Source organism: Myotis myotis, unplaced genomic scaffold (genome assembly GCF_014108235.1).
Source record: "Myotis myotis isolate mMyoMyo1 unplaced genomic scaffold, mMyoMyo1.p scaffold_m19_p_2, whole genome shotgun sequence".
NCBI lineage: Eukaryota > Metazoa > Chordata > Mammalia > Chiroptera > Vespertilionidae > Myotis > Myotis myotis.
The window spans coordinates 134,349,125-134,364,908 of NW_023416324.1; positions in this window are offsets into that span (position 1 = coordinate 134,349,125).

Consider the following 15,784-nt stretch of genomic DNA (forward strand, 5'->3'; position numbering starts at 1 on the left):
AGATACTGAGACAATCAAAGCTTTGTAGCTACCAGTGTTTTGTCCCCACTCACGTATATTTATGGGTCTGTAGGGATGTTCAGGCACCAAGTTTTGTTAAAGATATAAAGTTCTTTAGTTTTACTATCCTAGTGACTTTGTAATTGAAGAATTTGGGAGATAAAAAGGAGCAATAGCCCGGCTGGTGTGGCTTAGTGTTTCAGTGTCCTCTTATGAACCAGAAGGCCATGGTTCGATTCCTGGTCAGAGCACATGCCTGGGTTGCAGGCTCAATCCCCAGTAGGAGGCATGCAGGAGGCAGCCAATCACTGATTCTCTCTCATCATTGATGTTTTATCTCTCTCTCCCTCTCCCTCTCCCTTCCTCTCCAAAGTCAATATATATATATATATATATATATATATATATATATATATATATATATATATATTTAAAAAGGAGGAGAAAAAGAACAATAACTATCATCATGCAATCACCATCTTCTCCAAACTCTCTCTTCTTGAAACTATTTTTATCACCAGTTTATATAAATGATTTTTATGTATCTATGACTTATTTTATAAATTATGTTTAACCTATAGATATTAAAATAGATATATATTTCAATAAGTGTAGGGCAAAAAAGTATACTTATTCTAATGGGTAGTCATTTTATAACAAATCAATTTCTAACCTTTCCTAGGATATGAGGTATATATTTATTAAATTTATCACATTTCAGCTTCTTTTGAAAGTAAAATATAGATGTCAGACTTAGAAAATGTCTACATTGTGAGATTGATAGGATTTTTCAGGGAATTTTCTAGGTAAACCATAATATTAATTTGGTAATGAATATACAGCACAGGATAATTTCTGGAACTAATACCCACTCATTTCAATTCAGCAGAAAATCAGTTGGGTCAATAACAACGCAAAATAAATATACTGTGAGAGCATAATGGTTTCCCTATATTGGGTCTTAACTGTCTTTAGGGTTTTACATGTTTTGCTAAATTGAAATTTTATACAATAAGACTAACTCTGATAGCTCTATAGCTTTGCAATCCCATGTTTTTCTGATAACTTCCCTTCTAGAATAGAAAAAAGTGTGAGAAGCTAATTGCTTAAACTCTAAAACATGATTTTCTTTGAACTCAATGAAGCAAAAAGATAAATAGTGTATTACTAAAGGGAATTTAGCTCTGTTTATGACTGCTTGCAGTGTGAAATTGGTTGTTTGAGATCTCTAAAACCTTGCTTTCTTTTCAAAACATTGTATACTAGTTCTGAACACAGAGAAAGATGGTAATGTAAAATGAATTTAGATAATGTGGCAATACTTTACTTAATTATTAAATGATTGTTTCATTTTTTGTGTTTTGAATTTTATGAAAAGCATTCATCATGGCTTCTCAAATAAGGATGTACACTAGTGTATTTATATCATGTCATTTTTGCCATTCTTTCACTTATTATCCACAAGTCATTCTACTAGTATTTAGTAGTTGTTTATTGTAATATAATTTTTGTTTGTTTTCTTTCTGGGTGGGAGCATTTTTCAAATTAAATTTTCAACTAAGAATTCATAGAATTTCTTTGAAATCAGTATTTGGATTTATCACTGTATTCTAGCCTCTAAATGTAGTTCTTGACATAGTTTATAAATTAAATATAAATTCATATAGTTTTTATAATTAAAAAACACACAAAAATATTTTACAAATATTACAAATTATATACATGACTAAAATATATTTAGATGTATTTATTAGACTATAAAACACAAATGATCTTAACTAGAATTCTTATGCACATTTTCTATGAATTCTAAGATAGTAATATATATTTGATATACAATGGAAACAGGAAGTCTTAGATTACATCTTTTTAACCATTTGTATATTGGTATTCCATCAATTACAAGATTAACTGTGATTTCCACTAGGCTCAGTTGCACTATTTTGTCATTGTTCTTATTTATTTCAAGCTTATTACTGCTAGAAGCCATAGTTCCTTGAAGAAAATAATGTATTCCATTCTTTTGTTGTACATTAATTATGAAAAAAATTTAAATATATAAAATGTTGAAGGATTGATATAAAGATCAACATATATAATGACCATAGGATTTATATTTGTATATACATAGGTTAACACGTTTGAAAGTAAGTTTCAGAGGTAATATATATATATATATATATATATATATATATATATATATGTTTGAATAACTGGTATCTCCTATAAGCAAATTTTCATTAGTCACAACACAATAAAGCTATTGAAATTCTATCCAAAGTGAACAGACTTATTATATCCAGATAAACATGAATATGAATAATGGATAACTTCTTCCAGATTTATACTAACATAAAGATTTATATAATTCACAAGGAGCTAATTTTTGTATGAATCAAGAGAAGAATGATTCTTTTTTTTTCAATTTTTTTTGTCTATTTCTGTTACTGATGATGCATTTATTTAGATCATCTCTCAGTATGCCTCTGTTAACTTTTTTCTTTCTTAACAATGGATTGAATTCTCTTGCTTTGTTTATTTGCTTTTATCATATGTTAGATAGTTTTCTTTAAAAATGTAGAGATTGCAGTAAATATTATTTATTCTCAGGAAAAGTCATGCCCCTGTTTCTTTCAGGTGGCTAGTATAAGTAACTGAGTCATTAGATCTAATGCATTTGAGCTGAGTTTGGCTTTTTTTTTTTTTTAATATATTTTATTGATTTTTCACAGAGAGGAAAGGAGAGAGACAGAGAGTCAGAAACATCGAGGGGAGAGAAACACCGACCAGCTGCCTCCTGCACATCTCCCACTGGGGATGTGCCCGCAACCCAGGTACATGCCCTTGACCGGAATCGAACCTGGGACCCTTCAGTCCGCAGGCCGACGCTCTATCCACTGAGCCAAACCGGTTTCGGCCTGAGTTTGGCTTTTTAATTGCCTTGTTTTGATTCAGCTCACCACTAGCTTCAAATATTATGAAGGCTGCATCAGAACTTACTCCTTCAGTAGAACACAGATCTGAGCACAGTGAAGATTCTGTTGTTCACTACAGATGTCCGCAACTTATGATGGTTGATTGATGACTTTTCAACTTTACAATGGTGCAAAAAGTAATATGTAGTCAGTAGAAACTGAACTTCGAAATTTGAATTTTATTTTTTTCTGGGCTAGTGATATGTGGTACATACTCTCTTGTGATATTGGGCAGTGGCAGTGAGCCACAGCTTCCAGTCAGCCATACAATCTTGAAGGTAAACAAGCAATACTCTACAGTGTATGTATTGTGTTAGATGATGTTTCCCACCTGTAGGTTAGTGTGAGTGTTCTGAGTACATTTAACATAGATATATTCAGTAGGTTAGGTGTATTAGATGCATATTCAATTTAGAGTAGTTTCAATTTACAATGGGATTATCTGGGAATAACCTTATTATAAATCAAGGAGCATCTGTACATAATCTTCATCCAAGACACCACGGAGAGAAGTCAATAAACACTATCTTTCCTAACTATGGGAGAACCCCCGCTCTTTGCAATGTGGATTCCAGTTTGGGGGTTACTCTAGTTTTCTTTGTTCTGTCATCCCATCAAATGCTTTCTATTCCTCAGAAGAATAGAAGGGCACTGCCCACTTTATAACCTTGCCTTACGCAGTGAGAACCCAAAATTTCTTATAGGGTTGCCGTGAATCTCTTCCTGACAGCAGCTTGTAGCAGGCCATTGCCTTTCACTTACAGAGGATCTGGTCAGACTCTGAGGGTTTCTCTCTCAGCTCTCCTACCCTGATTCTTGTTTTGGGTCCACTATCTTTGTGCACTTGTTAAAGGTCCATAGGAAAATGTTGCCAGTGGCTACTGCAGCACTCACTGAGGTTCCTACAGATTTTAATCTTTCATGCTGGCCAATTGAGGCCAGTTAAACATGATTAAATTATGATTAGCTTCTCCTTAATCCCATCTACAGTATATTCTTCTTTGCCCCACTGTTCCAACAAGAATGAAAGTACAGTGGATCACTTCTCTCTTAGAAATGATAACTTAGATTCTGGAATTTAGTTTAAGTTTCTTTGTATGTTCAGCTATCTGATAGGATTAAACCTGACACTGTTTTGTAGGTTTTTTTATTGTTTAAAGTATTACATATGTCTCCATTTTCCCCCGTTGACCTCCCACCCCTCAACATATACCTTCATCCCCCTACTATCTGTGTTCTAGAATTATGCCTATATGCATGCATATAAATCCTTTGGTTGCATGCCTTTCTCCCCCCACCCCACCCCGCCTCCTTCCCTCTGAGGTTGGACAGTCTGTTCGGTGCTTCTATGTCTCTGGGTCTATTTTTGTTCATTAGTTTATGTTGCTCATTATATTCCACAAATGAGTGAGATCATGTAATATTTATCTTTCTCCGACTGGCTTATTTCGCTTAGCATAATGCTCTCCAGGTCCATTTTTTGATTTATCCAAGTTTGTGTAGTGGGTAGGGTGGCATAAGTAATCTCTTGTAAGCTTCCATATGCTAATTGAAAGTTGTAGTTTAGTAGCTTTGTCTTTAATGAAATAATCTGGAATTTGGACACAAAATTTATGATTAGATCTCATGGACTATAAAATAGCCACAAGGGAGGCTTGGAAAAGATTCTAGCTGAAACTAATCAGTCTTAATACTTTAATAAAGTAAATTGAGAATATGGTCCACAGATGATTAAGAATAATTTGGTTTAAGTCCTTGCTCTCATAAGAATTGTTTATTTGTTTTCTTAACTTTCCAAAAGACCAAAACTAACACATTATATTGACAGTTGTCTGAACTTTTGCCCAAAAGACACTGGCAACCAGCAGAACCCCTAAGCTGTACATTATTGCAACTTCATCCGCATTACTCCTACACAAACGAAGGGTCATTTTTTTTTTCTTATTTCTCTTTCAAAGAAGAGCCATATAACTTTTTTCTAAACCTCTATTTTCATGCTGTCTTTTAAAGATGTCCTTCTTACTATGAAAGTTAAGTGATAAGAGATGTCAAGGGTTGCTTCTAAAAGAAAGGCTGGCTCAGGAAGACTGGCTGAGGGGAAATTCTTCAACTAGAAGGAAAGAGAGCAGCATACGAGACTCAGAGGAGGCACAGTGCAGAAAATACAAAGGTGCAGAGGTACGCGTGGAGCGGGCTGGTAACTGAGGGCGCGGTTGTCGTTTTCAATCGGGAGGGAGTCTCAGATTCTGAGCTCCAGTTCTGTGCGAGTCTCTAGGGACCCAGACTCAAACGGGAGAAGCGGGACTGTCTGCATCGTTCGGAACGCGAGGGCAGCTTTCTCTCCAAGGTTTGCAGCGGTTGCTGGGACTCTGAGAGGCAGAGCCTCTGGGGACGGGACTGAGAGCAGCCATAACTGCTCCCTCCACCCACTCTGCTGATCCCCTGCGACCCACCCCGCCCAAGCCCCACGCAGAGCCATTTGCCAGATAGCCTCAGGCAAAGGCTAGATTAGCACCTCCCCAGAGGACAGAAGTTTTCCCACTGCAGACACAGCTGATTCTCACAGCCAGTTGCCCTGGAGGTCAAATCCCCCTAGTATTAACTACAACAATCAAGGCTTAACTACAACAAGACTGTGAACAAAGACCACTAGGGGGTGCACCAAGAAAGTATAAAAAATGCGGAGACAAAGAAACAGGACAAAACTGTCAATGGAGCATATTGAGTTCAGAACCACACTTTTAAGGTCTCTCAAGAAATGTCTAGAAGCCGCCAATAAAGTTATTGAGATCCTCCAGAAATCTAATGAGACCCTCGATGTTGTGATAAAGAACCAACTAGAAATTAAGCATACACGGACTGAAATAATGAATATTATACAGACTCCCAGCAGCAGACCAGAGGAGCACAAGAATCAAGGCAAAGATTTGAAATGCGAAGAAGCAAAAAACACCCAACCAGAAAAGCAAAATGAAAAAAGAATCCGAAAATACGAAGATAGTGTAAGGAGCCTCTGGGACAGCTTCAAGAGTACCAACATCAGAATTATAGGGGTGCCAGAAGATGAGAGAGACCAAGATATTGAAAACCTATTTGAAGAAATAATTACAGAAAACTTCCCCTACCTGGTGAAAGAAATAGACTTCCAAGTCCAGGAAGCGCAGAGAACCCCAAACAAAAGGAATCCAAAGAGGAGCACACCAAGACACATCAGCATTAAAATGCCAAGAGCAAAAGACAAAGAGAGAATCTTAAAAGCAGCAAGAGAAAGAAACTCAGTTACCTACAAGGGAATACCCATACGACTGTCAGCTGATTTCTCAACAGAAACTTTGCAGGCCAGAAGGGAGTGGCAAGAAATATTCAAAGTGATGAATGCCAAGAACCTACAACCAAGATTAATTTATCCAGCAAAGCTATCATTCAGAATAGAAGGTCAGATAAAGAGCTTCACAGATAAGGAAAAGCTAAAGGAGTTCATCACCACCAAACCAGTATTATATGAAATGCTGAAAGGTATCCTTTAAGAAGAGGAAGAAGAAGAAAAAGGTAAAGATACTAATTATGAACAACAAATATGCATCTATCAACAAGTGAATCTAAGAATCAAGTGAATAAATAATCTGATGAACAGAATGAACTGGTGATTATAATAGAATCAGGGACATAGAAAGGGAATGGACTCACTATTCTTGGTGGGGAAAGGGGTGTGGGAGATGCGGGAAGAGACTGGACAAAAATTGTGTACCTAGGGATGAGGACAGTGGGGGGGGGTAAGGGCAGAGGGTGAGGTGGGAACTGGGTGGAGGGGAGCTATGGGGGGAAAAAAGAGGAACAAATGTAATAATCTGAACAATAAAGATTTACTAAAAATAAATAAATAAATAAATAAATAAATAAATAAATAAATAAATAAATAAATAAAAGAAAGGCTGGCTCTTTTTTTTTCTTTTTCTTTTTTTTTAACTTATTTAATTGATTAAGGTATTACATATGTGTCCTTATCCCCACATTACCTCCCATCCCCCCCACTCATGCCCTCACCCTCCTGTTGTCTATGTCCATTGGTTAGGCCTATATACTTGCATATAAGTCCTTTGTTTGATCTCTCCCGATTACCCCCACCCTCTACTACCTTCCCTCTGAGGTTTGACAGTCTGATTGATGCTTCTCTGTCTCTGGATCTGTTTTTGCTCATCAGTTTATATTTTTCATTATATTCCACAAATGAGTGAGGTCATGTGATATTTATCTTTCTCTGACTGGCTTATTTCACTTAGCATTATGCTCTCCAGTTCCATCCATGCTGTTGCAAATGGTAAGAACTCCTTTTTTTACTGCCGTGTAGTATTCCACTGTGTACATGTACCACAGTTTTTTAATCCACTCATCTATTGATGGGCACTTAGGCTGTTTCTAAATCTTAGCTATGATGAATTGTGCTGCTATGAACATAGGGGTGCATATATCCTTTCTGATTGGTGTTTCTAGTTTCTTGGGATATATTCCTAGAAGTAGGATCAACTTGACTAAGGAGGTAAAAGACCTATACGCAGAAAACTACAGGACACTGCAAGAGGAGATAGAGGAAGACAAACAGATGGAAGAACATACCATGTTCATGGATTGGTAGAATCAATATCATCAAGATGTCCATACTACCCAAAGCAATCTATAGATTCAATGCACTCCCATTAAAACACCAACGGCATATTTCACAGACCTAGAACAAACTTTCCAAAAGTTCATCTGGAATAAAAAAAGACCCTGAATAGCTGCAGCAATCCTGAGAAAGAAGAACAAAGTAGGTGGGATCTCAATACCAGATATCAAGCTGTATTTTTTTTCTTTTTACTTCCTTTCTTTCCAAGGCACTTTAAAGAATTACATATATACTAGTTTTCTATGACTGCCATAATAAAATACCACAGACTGGGTGGCTTAAACAACAAAAATTTATTTCTGGAGGCTCAAAGTCCAAGATCAAGGTGCCAGCAGAGTTAGTTTCCTCTGAGGCCTCTCCCCTGAGCTTACAGAGGGCCACCTTCTTGTTGAGTCTTCACAGCACCATTCTCTGGGCACAAGTACCTCCAGTGTCACTTCATGTATCCTAATTTCCTCTTCCTACAAGGACATCAGTCAGATTGAATTTGGATTTACCCTAGAGATCTCATTTTAACTTAATTACCTCTTTTAAAGGCCTTATCTCCAATCACAATCATAGTCTCAAGTAATGAGGTTAGAGCTTCAACATATGCATTTTGGGGAACACAATTTAGCCATAATAACAAGTTAACATAATTTAAAATGTCATCCTTAATACTAACTTTTTAATGATTAACAATAATAACTAAAGCTAGAGTTAAGCCTAACTTTTTTCTAAACTTTTAGTATTAATCTCAACAAAAGCAGTATTTAAAGAAATGTATTTACTATTAAGTTGACTTTTATTAAATGTTTGCCCATTATAGTGTACACTTTCTCTATAGTGACTTTCCGGTACTACAAATTAAGAAATTCATTAGACACTGAAGATAAAAATGTAAGCTATTATAAATCAGAAGTCCAATAAGCTCTACAGCTTTACATTTTATTTCATTCTGGGCATTCTATAATTCCATGACATGTCAATACATTATCTATAAAACTTAAACAAATAAGTTTTGTAAAAACCTATTCAATTAAAATATTTATTCACTATTACAGATGTTATAAGACCTGAATATTTACTTTGAATCTTAAAATGGAAGTGTTCTTATAACCAAATTTCCTATAATAAAGACAGAGCAATCAGTGTAGAAGTTCTTGTGAATTTGTCTTAGCTTAGGCCTTAAGCAAAATAGGAAAAGTTGTTATAGAAATACACTAATTAAATCAGCTGTAGCCATAAGTAAAAAAAAAAAAAAAAAGAGTAATGTCAACAGAGAAAGTAGTTATTTTATGAATGTCAGCTAGATATTTTTAAAAACATACTATCTTTAGATTTTATTTCCTGGATATTATAATACATAAAAGGGATTGAAAGGTGGGTTTTCTTTCATAAAGTTAAGGTTTTTTAATAAAGCACAAAATATTGGTGCCTCATTTTTTTTCATGGAAATTATATATAATTATTTTATTCATTTTTTATTTAGGTATAATTGACATATAGCATTATATTTGCTTCAGATGGCAATCTGATTCAATATTTGTATATATTGCAAAATGGCCACTACAATAAGTCTAATTAATATCCATCACCATACATAGTTACAATTTTTATCTTATAATGAGAGCTTTTAAGATTTAATAAAACCTCTTTTACTTATATAATTTGTATTTATTTCATATTTATATATCATATTTTGTTTTCATAAACATGAGAAAGTGAAGAGAATAGGTATCATTCATATTTAAAAACTGTGTAAACTGAAATTCAGGACAAGATCTCAAAAAACACACTGGGATAGTTTAAATGGGAGAGCAAGAATTTGGAATTCGGATGAAGAACAATGTTTTTTATCAAGGTGTCACTTTGTCTAAACAAATCTAAGAGACCCACACTTATATTACAGCTAATCTGATCAAGAAGCATTGAAAGTGCCTATAGTATCCAAAATATGCTTATATGATAAACTGAAAATATAGTAGAATATACATCAGTCTTCACATTTGTGTAATATACTTAAACAGGAGATATTATATCTATAATGAAAGTTCATGTAAATTTTAATATTATATATTAAGTTGGTAATTAAAATGCATATATAACTCAAAATTTAAGTCTACCTTCATGAGTATGACATATTTATAAAAGAATAAGCTTCTATTTATTAATTGTAATCCCAACACATCATTTTATGCCTAATAATTATCATCTCTTTATTAACTGTCTAAATTCTAATGTTTGATTAAAAAATTACTGTATATGATTCACCCATAGAACTCTGTTTCTTGTTTCCCATGTAATAGATATTTGCTAGTTTATTATTTATATATGAAAAATCTATGTCAAACAGCCTTACTTTTCTTTTATAAATTATTTTTAACTTGCCCTAACCGGTTTGGCTCAGTAGAGCATCGGCCTGTGGACTAAGGGGTCCAGGGTTCGACTCTGGTCAAGGGCCTGTACCTTGGTTGCTGGCACATCCCCAGTGGGAGGCGTGCAGGAGGCGGCTGATCGATGTTTCTCTCTCATTGATGTTTCTAACTCTCCCTTTCTCTCCCTTCCTCTCTGTAAAAAAATCAATAAAATATATTTTTTAAAAAATTATTTTTCACTTTATGTGGAAGTGAACTTATCAAAATAAATATATGAATATTGGAGAACATATATAATAATACATACTTTTAGGTATAGAAATGGGACAAGTATAGTCCCATTTATGCAAGTCATCAATTTGAATACATTTCCAATGGCAATAATTCATTATATTGGCATTCAGAAAGAGCCATTCAAATGTCAACTTCTCTTAAATTCATAAACTGAATAGCTCCTAAGAGATATGACAGAAGTGGGTAAAAGAAAAAAACAAAATCAAACAGGTATACAAAAAAACAGTCAGGTAGCCTACAATTATTATTTGGGGAAAAATCTAGGTCACTGAATAAGTATCTTTTCGTTAAGGAATACTGAGCAGTATTTAGATTTACCAGTGGTTTCCATAAATGACAATGCTAAGAAATACATTACCAGAAGATTATATTAATTTTCACTAATAGATTTGGACTAATATGTTAAGCACATTTTGATTAAGATGTAGATTACAGAAAAACGACTTAAATGGGCTGTCTTGAATAAAGTTGTCAAACCTAATAAACATTCAAAATAACAACTATAAAAATGAAAGCAAACTAATTATAGAATCAAGTATAAATCTATTTATTATGCTGACTCGTTAGAGACAAGCATTTATTTAAGAGCAAAACAGATATGGATGTGGAAACTCAGCAAACCTAGTGGGGCCTCAAGGTTCATTCATTACCACACTGGCAATGATTCCAAGGCATGGTTTATTTTACCAAAGCAGTTTTCTTGTTAAATAGTGACTTCTTTATTCCTTTTTAATGGCAATTTGAAACACTAGGATTCAATCTTCTTCCACTAAATAATAAAGTAAATTAACCAGTCATTTAACTAATAAATGTAAGATATGGAGATTCTTTGATACACAATCCAAACTTGTGGAGTTTCAATATCTGTAGAAATGAAAGATAAATTTTGTTTTTTTAAATATATTTTTATTGACTTCAGAGAGGAAGGGAGAGGGAGAGAGAGATAGAAACATCAATTATGGGGAAGCATGAGACGTGGTTGGAAAGTTTGTAAGGAGGACATTATGAGAAAAGGGAAGTGTGCGGAAGGCTGCCTGCCCTGTTTTTCGGAATTCCAACTTAGGGGAGTGCTGAAGGCAGTACCCCTAATTATTCCTTGACCTTTCCAAACAAGTCTGTGCACGAGCAGACCCTCCAGGTGTTTACTGGAATCCTTATGCTTAATCTTTTGGGTGTCCTTGCTTTAAGGACATTACAAAAACATGTGTCCTCCCAATATTACTTACCTGCTGATTGTATCTAAAAGATAAACTTTATCTTAAACTGCTGCTACAATAAAAGCCTAACAAGGCAGGCAATCGAGGCTGTCTGGTTCCTTAGCCAAGCAGTCCTTTAGCCTCTCCTTCACAGAAAATGTTGTGTTGGAGTAACTCATTTATCCGTCACTCAGGGGCTGCTGGTCAGTCCCGACAATCAATGATGAGAAAGAATTATCCGTAGGCTGCCTCCTATAAGCCCCCACACTGGGAATTTAGCCCACAACCTGGGCATGTACCCTGACCAGGAATCTAATCATAACCTCCTGGTTCATAGTTCAAAGCTCAATCCCTGGCTGGGCACGTTTTTTATTTTAAAAGATCAAGAAGCCCAAACATGTCTGGTGGAAGTTCAGGGGATACATGGGAAGGAAGAGTTGGGTTTAACTTAACTAATCAAATAAATACATTCATACATGTTACTGTACTATGACACTGAGTAACACAGTTTAACTTGAAATCAGAATTAAGAAAAGAAAAATAGAACCAAGTTGGATTTTGAATCTGAACTATATAACTTGTTCATTTTCCCCTTTAAAAGAGGAAAAATAAAAACTTATTTTGTCCTAAAGAAACCATTAAATTGAAAAAAAAAAAAAAGTCACTCATTGAGGAAGAGTAATTTTCCCTCAACAGACTACTGTGCTCTGCCCACTCCAGGGGGAAGAGGAGAGAATGGGGGCAGGGGGAGAAGAGAGAGAGAATGAGAAAGATATTTATTTTAAGGTGCCTCATGTAAATGTGGAGGCTGTCAAATCACAATGTACAGGATTGATTATCAAGCTGGAGACAAAAAAGAAAGCCAATGCTTCATTTCTTTTTATTATCACTAGAGGCCCTGTGCATGAAATTCATGCACTCAGGTGGCAGGGAAGGGGGGTCCCTCAGCCCAGCCTGTACCCTCTTGCAGTCTGGGAGCCCTCGGGGGATGTGCACATCATAGCAACTGGGCAACCAGTTGACTGTCTGCCCCCTAGTGGCCAGTGCATATCATAGCAAGTAGTTGAGCGGCCTTAGCATATGGTTAGCATCTTATGCTTTGATTGGTCGAATGGACAACCGAATGACCAGGCACTTAGCATATTAGACTTTTATTATATAGGATTATCACTTATTGTTGATACTATTACAGATGTTTGGTTGAGATCCACCCACATTATGGAGTGTAATCTACTTACTCAAAGTCCATAGGTTCAAATGTTAATCTCATCCAAAAAACACCTTACAGAAATATCCAGAATAATGTTTAATCAAGTATCTGGACAAAGTTCCCCAGCCAAGTTGACAGGTAAAATTAAGCATCACACTTACCTATTCACACTTATCTTTCAGAATCATAGCTAGTTATATGCCTATAGGAACTTGATCTATTATTTAGCAGATTTAGGATATAATTAAAAATTACTCTTCTAAGAAAATGTATTTTAACTCAAGCCCCCAAGGATGTAAAAGTAGAAAGCTAAAAGTAGTGCCCAGGTATTTGCAGTCCTATGTGCACAACAGGAAGGGAATGTGCATCAGGACAACCCTGGATGTTTCCTTTTTCTTTGGGTCACACTTTGACTTCCATTTGTCTTCACTCTATTGTGCAAGATAAACTGGGAAGATAAAGTAATGGGGCTCCATTTATACACAAACTTCTTAAAGATTTAGGTATTTATTTTGTTTTCTCTACATCTTAATAATCTTTCCACAATGTGTTATTTTTTCCCTTAAATTCTCATGTTGGTTTCCATTAAAACACGTACATTTTTTTCCTTCTTCCTTTCTGATTTTTTATTAAAAAGTTCTAAAGTTGATATTATTGCAGATGTCCCCGTGCCCTCTGCTTTGCCCACCTCCACCCACCCTGACTCCCCTATCTTGGCCTTCTCCACATTACTGTCCATGTTCATGGGGTATTCATATATGTTCTTTAGCTAATCCCTTCACCTTCTTTATTCAGTCACCCCCCACCTCACTCTCCTCTGGTACTTTGCCAGTCTGTTCTAGGTGTCTATGCTTCTGATTACATGTTGTTCATCAGTTTATCTTGTTCATTAGATTCTACATATTAGTGATATCAAATGGTATTTGTCTTTCTCTGACTTATTTTGCTTAGCATATTATGTGCTAGTCCTATATTCTCTAATGTCTAAAGGTTGAAAGGTCTCAGAGTTCAACAGTGGCCCTCCTCTTCTCACGCATCACTTACTTCATAAGGAATCTAAATTATTGCCATGATTTTAAATTTCATCTACAGCATAACTCTAACATGTATATAGCCAGAATTATCTTTCCATCTGGGCTCCATACCCACCAAGACAATGGCATACTTGACCTCGCCACTTGGTCATCTCATGAGTATCTCAAACTTAACATGTGCACACTTACAAATGCTTCTCCTCCAGTCTCCCACTCGTATAGATGCTCCATATACTAGCCAGTGAGACATTTTCTGGGCACTTCTCCTCTCTTTCATCCGCCACACACAAAGCAACACCAACATCTTCCGAGTTTCTATATTAATTCCTTATTGGTGTGATAACAAATTACCCTAAAATTAGTAGTTTAAAACAAAACTAATTTATTCTGTTACAGTTCTGGAGGTGTTAGCAGGTTCCCTCTGAAGACTTCATAGGATAATTCATTTTCCTTGCCTTTTTCAGCTTCAAGACCTCTCTCTCTCTCTCTCTCTCTCTCTCTCTCTCTCTCTCTCTTTCTCTCTCTCTCTCCTGTTTTTTCATCCTCATTTCTCCTTCCCCATCTCAAAATCCTTAATTTAACCACATCATTTACTCTGTAAACTGTGAAGTTCACAGGTTTCAGGAATTTGGATATGCACAGCTCAGAGGGCCATTATTCAGGCTACCGCTGTGCCCTCCAAAACATTTCTTTAACCTTCCCTATTCTTTCCTTCTTTCTTACACTTTCCAAGACACCACCCCCTTTTCCCGCAATGACTTCCTGACTGATTTCTGATTACCATGACACACTCTTCCAATTCATTTCCCACATGGTGACCACAATTGATCTCATTAAAGAAAAATATGATCATATTCCCTGCTTAAAGCATTTTAACAGCTTGCAATTGCGTTTCAGATAAATTTCATCATCTTTAATGTGGCCTTGCATAATCTGACTCCTGCATAAAATCTCATGCTTCACCTAATGCTCCTGCTCACTTAATCACTACTCAACAGCTACTTGCTTTCCCATTTAGCCAAACTCATTATGTATCTTTGCAGATGCTTTTACTCTGCAATATTTTCCCCTGTTTCTTTATAATGTAATGTGGGAGCGTAAGGTCTATATTATATATAAAAGAACGTAAACTAGCAAGGTATATATTATTCAAGAGATTGAACTACTAGTAGTACTTTGAAAAGAGCTCCAAATGTTTTCAACACTCTTTCTTTATGCTCATGAATTTCAATGCAAATGTAAATCTTCTAGAGCAGTACTTAGCCATTTTAATAGGTTAGCAGTTCATCTTCACCACCCTTCACTTTCCGTGTTGTATGGTGCTAGGAAATACTTTTCCTGATTCCTTTGCTATCCTTTCCTGCTCTATTCAGCCAATGGGAAGTCCTGATGGGTGATTAGAGGACCTGAAGAAGGAAGAAGCTAGGACATTTTCACTCACTGCATCGCATCGGGGAGCATATTTGGCTGTGACTGAGTCTTCTCCACGCCTTTGGTTTCTTAGGTTCAGCACTTCCACCCAGCTTCTGCCATACAGGTTTCCAACTTCAGCTGTGTGTCCCCAGCTCCTGATCTCTGCTAGCACTGCAAGCTCCCTTTGCCCTTCTAGCCATAGGAATGAAGACAGCTTTCTATAAGTCAGAGTTCTTAGGATTGCATACATACATATCTAATGGTGTGTGTGCATAGGGTATATATGATGCATATATACATACATATTGTATATGTATGTATACACACATACACATGTGTGTATGATATATACACACACAAGGATATACACATATCCTTATGGAGGGTGATAATTCCCAAGATCTTCAGGGTGAATTGGCAAGCTGCAGACACAGTAGAATTAATGGTGTAGTTACAGTCTGAGCCTGACAGCTTGAGAAGCAGGAGAGCTGATGGACTGCAGGCTCAAAACACAGAAAGAGCTGACGTTTCTGTTTGTGTCCAAAGTTAGGAAAAAGCTGATGTCCTAGTTGAAGGCAATTAGGCAGGAAGAAAGAATTATCTCTTATTAAGGGAGAGTCAGCTATCCTGCTCTATTCAGGC